The following is a 7,589-nucleotide window of genomic DNA, read 5'->3' as shown; positions in this document are numbered from 1 at the left end:
CACATCAATCAAATCCCACTAGTGTTCCTCTTCTGGATCTCATTTAATACCATAAATATAACACTCAAAACAAGCGTCCCAGCCTCCCTGCCCAGGCTCAGTTACTTGTTTCAGTTCATAACTGACTTCATTGTCTCTATAGCCCTCTCTCTAGGCTCAGACATCTGTCAGCAAATACAGCACCGGCTGAAACACACTCCTTTGCATCCTTGAGAGTAGCCATCTACTCTGTGGTCATGCAGGGGGTTGGACTAGATGACCTTCTGAGGTCCCTTCCAACCCTGAGATTCTATGACTCCTTAGTGGCCTAAAGTATTCTGTACGAATTCAACTAATTGAGTGCAGACAATGGAAGGGCACTAGAACGAGGCCCCGCAGGCTGCAGACTGCAGAGAGTGCACACTGCTAATCCAGCAGAGCTTGATGTTACTCCTAAAGACAACCGGCTTGGTTTGGTGGTGAAGATGCTCGGCCGGGTTTATTGTCAATGAAGATCGGTACCAGTGCCCCGGCTTTGTCGTTACAGGTACACTAACACATGTATGTGCACTACCAGTTCATTCAGGACACCAGAACGAGGCCCTTCAGGCTGCACAAAGGGGACCCTCCTATGACTTTTCTTTTTATAAACTGATACAGACAAGTTACTTATTACACTCCAGATACGCTCAGTTACCGCTGTTATCCTTGTACCTGCTTGTTCGAACAAAACCTCCATATCCATTATCCTGTCATCCCATCCTCATCTTACGAGGGGTCGGTGTATTCCTGTACCATCTCTTAGGAATGTGTTTACATGGTTACTTGAGAACTCGGGGTGTCCTCTACCAGCCTCTCTGGTACAAGAATGTGTTCACAGTTGGCTGCCTATGGCAATGCAATGGCCCACATGGCATCGGATTGCATCAGCAAAAGACATGTGACTCTGTGGGCTGCTATCCCAGTGTCCCTTGCACAACCTTCTGATGCACTGCCTTGTGGGGAATTTTTGCTGTGTATTATGGGATATCCTCACTCCTTGCAGGGAATTTGTGACTGCAGGGGATCGAATTTCCATAAGTCCCGTGGTACTGTTCCATAATCTACTCTTATTCGCTCTGTTTTCAGCCGCACTGCTGAAACCATGGACGCCACACAGAGTGCCAACAATCTCATGTCCATTTTAAGACCGGGGCAAGGTATTCTCTTGTATTTCCAGGCACACCGTGCTCAGAGACAGGGTACTGAGGATCAGCACATGACATTGTCCAGCCATGACAAGCATTTGCTGACCAACAGGCGCCGAGCGGTGCCATTGGCTCGTGATGCAGAACTAGGCCGACCAGCTGCGGTGCCAGAACTCTTGGACATGGGAGGCCACATCCCTGGAGCTGAGCACCAGACTCGCCCCAGCCCTGCAGCACCCAGACACTGAGATGGCAGCTGCCCTGACGGTGAGGAAATGGGTGCTGAGAGCTAGGTGGGAGCTTGCAGCCCCACATTGCTATCGGGCGACGGGCAAGCAGTTTGCTGCTGGGAAAAGCCACGAGGAGGGTGACCGTCATCCAGGTGCACAAGGCCAGTAAATGTGTCCAGCTGCACAGCAGTGTGACCGGACAGTGTGCAGGAAATAACTGATGGAGTCAATGAAATGAGCTTCGCTGGCTGCGCTGAGTGTGATAGACGGGCTGCACATCCTGATCCCGGCCTCTGAGGGGGCTTCTCCATGGTTGTGCGAGTGTTGGTGGCTCACCAGGGATGAGTTACTGACACGTTGGCTGGTGCGGGTAAGTCCTGGATGCTTTATCTTTAGGAACACAGCACTTCTTGACAGGCTGAAAGCAGGGACAATTCTCCCAGACTGGCCTATTGGCATGAATAAGGTTCCAATGCCAGCCGTGAGTCTCGGGCGACCAGCCGACCCTTTTCCCCTGGCTCATGAAGCCCGGCACCAGACTCCAAGACAAGATTTACCCATCTCCTGCCAAGGTTGGGCAGTGCACGGACAGGCTGACGGCTGAACGTGAGCAGCCTCACGCGGCCAGTTACTCAGCTGGTGCCAGGGCAGTGCCGTGCAGGAGCTTTTCGAGCTCACTCTGCCAGCGCGCACGAGCCCGAAGTGTCCCAGGCAGTGTCCTGGTTTGGCTGGGCATTGGTGCTACCTGACATGCAGAGTGGTAAGTCTGCATTTAGAAATGCAGGGTTAGTGAGGGTGGTTACGGGCAAGTTCTAGTGTTCCTTATACCTCAGTTACCCAGAGTCGCTATTGCCTTGAGGGATCTGCAGCTCTGAATTGTGAAACAAGGGAGATACAGCGACGCTGTAACAGAACAGAACTTCAGTTAATGTGCTGTAAAACACAGCCAGAAAGGAAGAAAAAAGGATTCCCCCTAGTAACTAGAAAATTAAGGGTAGGTGCTGACTGCGCTCAGCAGCGTCACAGGGTGCAGGACACACGATAAAAGCAGTTCCTGTTAGGAGCTGGTTTGACAGTGACCGTGGTAGGGGAATCCTTTTAAATATGGAGATATATCTATCTCCTAGAACTGGAAGGGACCCTGAAGGGTCATCGAGTCCAGCCCCCTGCCTTCACTAGCAGGACCAAGTACTGATTTTGCTCTGGATCCCTAAGTGGCCCCCACAAGGATTGAACTCACAACCCTGGGTTTAGCAGGCCAATGCTCCAACCACTGAGCTATCCCTTCCCTAATCCTGTTTCAGCTGAGCTACAGACTCTGCCATAGCACTTGCCGGCTGGACAGACACAGAGTTTGAAGTGCGAAGGGACTATTCATGACCTAGTCTGACTCCTGTATGAGCAGGTGGAGCCTTTCACCCAGTCACTGCTGTATCATGAGATCCAATGGGTACAAGTTTGAAGCTAAACAAATTCAGACAGGAAACAAGGTGTAAATTGTGAACCGGGAGGGGAATTAACCCTTGCAGTGACTGACCAAGGGCCAGGGTGGAGTCTCCATCACCGACCATTTTAAAACTAAGACTGGATGTTTCGCTAAAAGATCTGCTCTAGTTCCAACAGGAATTAATTCAGGGCAGCTACAAACCGGCTCCTGCCATTCTAAAACTGCAGGCCTGTGCTGGCTGGACTAATGCCGATCTCCTTTGCTTGGTTGGGAAATCTATCAATGTGCCTCCCCCCCAATATTCCCATGCATGTGTCTCCTCCTCCAGCCCTTCACATCCCTTGCTCACGGGAATGAGGCCCACCTGCTCTGAAGGACAGGGTCTGAATCCCAGCTCTCTCCCCACAGCCCGTACAAGCTGAGAAAGCAGGAAAGTGGCTGCACCTCTTTGACCACTGCCCACAGTCAGGGCCGGCTCTAGGATTTTTGCCGCCCAAAGCAAAAACAATTTTGGCCGCCTCCCCCCCCCCCATTTTTTTCTTACCCCACCCCCGGCCCCGCCTCAACTCCGCCCCTTCCCCAAATCCCCAGCCCTGCCTCCTCCCCCCAGGCTCTCAAGCCTAGGAGGGAGGGGGAGAAGCCGCGCCGCGGCCACTCGGAGTCTCCCCCCCCCCCAGGTTTCAGAGCCTGGGAGGGAGGGCGAGTAGCGGCGCGCGAATCAGCTGTTTCGCGCGCCGTGGCAGCAGCAGCGGAGGTGAGCTAGGGCGGCCGGGGCACATTTTTAGGGGCGGCATTCTGGCGCCGGCCATGCCGCCCCTAAAAATGTGCCACCCCAAGCACCAGCTTGTTTTGCTGGTGCCTAGAGCCGGCCCTGCCCACAGTCCCTGCTGTCTCCAGAGGAGTAAGAACAGTGATTTGTGGCAAAAGCTTGGGGGAATGGGGTCAGGAGAACTGGGTTCTAGTCCTGGGTCTGCCACAGATTTACCTTGCCTCAGTTTCCCAATCTCTCTGAAGGGGATAATACTTCCCCACCTCGGGGTCTGTTAGAGAGGGGGCACTCAGATACCACAGAAATGAGTCCCTCCCACACACTCCAGCCTTTCTGTCCTGGTGCAGCTCTTGTCAAGCTTTATGTAGCAGATTTACAACTTAACTCCAGCTGTATGGGAGATTTTTGCCTGAAAATATTGAAGTCTAAGCCCTGGTGTAACTCAAATACTAATGATTAGTATAAGAATTATGCCTATTGTAATAGAATGAAGTTTTAAGATTAATTTAGTTTAAGTCTAGGTCCTTTGATTAAAGTTTGCAATGCTTAATGTGTGGGCAAATGTTAGCTGTAGTTTCCAATGTTCGGATAAAGGTAAATTAAAGGAATGGAATGTTATAGAGGACCTTGTAACAGAGAAAAGAAGTTTTAGTGTTAGAAGTAGCCTGGTACTAAAAGTGATTTTTATGCCATGCTGCAACTATATAACACCCGAGTCCAGGATGAGAGGGAGACTGTTTTAAGAAAGATAAGCGTGAAGGCCACTGCACATCCAGATGGCCGAAGGAGGGGCCGAGACTACGAGGCACCGAAAGAAAGCGGACCAGAGCAGATTGACAACCCCAGAAGCAAGAGGCAGGTGCCCCTTGACCAGGAATAGATAACGACTCCCCCCAGAACAACACCACCCAGAAGGGATCGTCAGCATACTGTTATCGGCGCGTAAACAACTGTCAGACTGATTAGAGGCCTGACAAGACCGAATGCACAGACTGGCATGGAAGGAAGGTCCTATAAAGATGGGGTGTCCTGCATGATTCTTCAGGTTCCGTCCTGCTACAACATGGAGCATCGGTCTGGACCTACAGAGCCCAGCTCCTTCCCTCGCTCTCAGCCTAGCTGCCCATTAGGTTGATTCGAGCAACAGACTGGTAACTATAACAGGACTGGTGTGTGTGTGTGTGTGTGTGTGTGTGTGTGTGTGTGTGTGTGTGCGTGTGTGTATTAATGCATATGCTACTCTGTTACATTATTAATAAATGCGGCATGTTGCCTTATCCCCCTGAAAAAGATCTCGTCTTCTTCTTTTAAGCATAACACTGGGGCCCGACGCCCTAGAAAGCCGGTTGCTCACTAGGGACACCTGTTGGTGACCAGGGAGAAGTGCACCCAGGGCACCATGTGTACAGAACCTCCCTAGGGGAGGGAGCTCTCTGCTGCCATCTGCTGCTGAGCAGGGGAAATGACTGACTGGGCCAGGCCTTATTTACATTGCAGCGGTGGGACAGTCTGGGACAGGGGTTCTCAACCTTTCCAGGCTACTGTAACCCTTGCAGGAGGCTGATTTGTCTTGCGGATCCCCAAGTTTCACCTCACTTAAAATGACTTGCTTACAAAATCCAACATAAAAACCCCAAAGTGTCACAGCTCATTAGTTCTGGAAAATTGCTGACTTTCTCCTTTTGTCTGTTTGAAATTTCAGTTTGTATTGACTTGGCTACTTTTTATGTCGGAAGACCTCTGTGTACCCCTAGGGGTATGTGTACCCCTGGTTGAGAACCCCTGGTCTAGCACATATTGGTCAATATACAGTTAAGTTTAGAGTTCAGGAGTGATTGAACATCATTACCCCTGTCAGGTAACAAAAGGGAAAGAGACCTGCACCAAATATGCCTGGAATGAGGGGTCACTCTAACCAAAACCCACACTGGTGTGCATGTGTAGCAGGGTATGGAACTAAAATAAACCTAGAAAGGAAGAAAAAGGGTGTGGGGTTTTGTTTGTTTTTTTCTGGGGCAAGCGCATCCTGAACGGCAGGGGTTCTGTCCTGTATGCTGCTGATCTCCCTGAAGACTTTGCAAAGAGAAGCCTTTGTTTAGGCCCCAAAGCAAGACAAAGTGAGACTGAGGAAGGAGAGGCCTATCATCACCATCTCCACCACAGCAAATCCACCTAGGGTGACCAGACAGCAAATGTGAAAAATCAGGACAGGGGTTGGGGGCTAATAGGAGCTTATATAAGAAAAAGACCACAAAATCGGGACTGTCTCTATAAAATCGGGATATCTGGTCACCCTAAATCCACCTTCCCTGTGAAGGGTCCTGCTGCTTTCCTGGTGGTCAGCATCCCAGGGGGTCTCCCCACCTGCGACCAAGCCCATTCATCATCGGGACTCCCCAGTGGTCCTCCTCGAAGGCTCCCAATCAGCCGGAGAGTAGACGGTCCTCAGCCTCGCATCCGTATATTGTGCCCACGGTGCCTAGAAATAGCAGGGAGAGGTTTCTGTATTGGGGTATCGTTTGTTGTTTTCGCGAATACCAAGGGAGATTTTGTGGGTCTGAGTTTCAAGCACCTAAACCAGTCACTGATTCACTGTTTGTTTAGGCCCGTGTTTCTCCCCCTATTTTACCCAGTTTCTGTACCTTTACCCTTAATACACCTACTTTTGTTTGTACTATATTACCTCGTCTTCTCTTCATTTTCACTGCACCACACAGGGAGGGAGGGACACACCTATTATCAGCTAATCTAACTGGTGACAGACACGGAAGATCTTGTACAAAGGAGGTCAAGTAAGGTGTCTATGAAAATGTTGTAATTTGCTGGTTATGATTATGCTGTCTGAATGTGTGTATCATTTTTGTATTTGAAGTTATGAATATTGGCTATGTACTTGTATCTCAATGTCTTTAATTCTAAGTAGCCTCAGTGAAGCATTTGGTCAGCCTCTTGAGAAGAGACTATTCTCAGTAAGTGCCCAGTCAAGAAACAGTTAACTGACTATGGACCTTGGGAGACTCCAATCCACATCTGAGGAGCCTTCCTGGGAACGTTCAAGGGAGCATGTGAGCAATGGCTGCTCTACCTGCAAGCTGAGTCATGCATGGACATGTGACTTGCCCATGTGACTCCAAACTCCATCTTGCTGCTGTGATTTTCCACAGTAAGAACAAAGGGGTCCTTCCACAAGGCAGAGGATATAAAAGGCCCTGGAAACCCCTCCATTTTATCTTAAATCCTGCTTCTGAACTCTGGAGGGATCTTGCTATAAACTGAAGGTCTGAACAAAGGACTGAATGACCCATCCAAGCTGGGATGTTTGTACTCCAGAGACTTGATTGGTTTAAATGAGCAGTAATCCCATCAAGCCTGAACTAAGAACTTTGCAATTGTTGTATGTATTTGATTCCATTTAACCAATTTTAACTCTCATCTATATTTCTTTCTTTTTATGAATAAACCTTTAGATTTTAGATTCTAAAGGATTGGCAACAGCGTGATTTGTGGGTAAGATCTGACTTGTATATTGCCCTGGGTCTGGGGCTTGGTTCTTTGGGATTGGGAGAACCATTTTTCTTTTACTGGGGTATTGGTTTTCATAACCATTCATCCCCATAAGGAGAGGTGCTGGTGGTGATACTGGGAAACTGGAGGATCTGAGGGAATTGCTTGTTTGACTTCTGGTTAGCCAGTGGGGTGAGACCAAAGTCCTCTCTGTCTGGCTGGTTTGGTGCCTTAGTAGTGAAGACCCCCAGCCGTGGGCTGTGATTGCCCTGCTCTAAGCAATTTGTCCTGAATTGATACTCTCAGTAATGTCCCACCAAAGGCCACTTTGTTACACCCCACAAGAGCAGAGCATGCTACGCTGGGGACCCAAACCCTTGAAGAGAGAAGCAGGCTGCTTCAAAGATTGGAGATCCTGCTGCAGGAGCAACACCGCCTCCGGGCCCAGCTGAGGGAAAAGCTGGGGCGATAGA

Source organism: Chrysemys picta, chromosome 3 (assembly GCF_011386835.1).
Source record: "Chrysemys picta bellii isolate R12L10 chromosome 3, ASM1138683v2, whole genome shotgun sequence".
NCBI lineage: Eukaryota > Metazoa > Chordata > Testudines > Emydidae > Chrysemys > Chrysemys picta.
The sequence above is the reverse complement of the archived record's forward strand: the minus strand, read 5'-3'. Positions refer to the sequence as shown.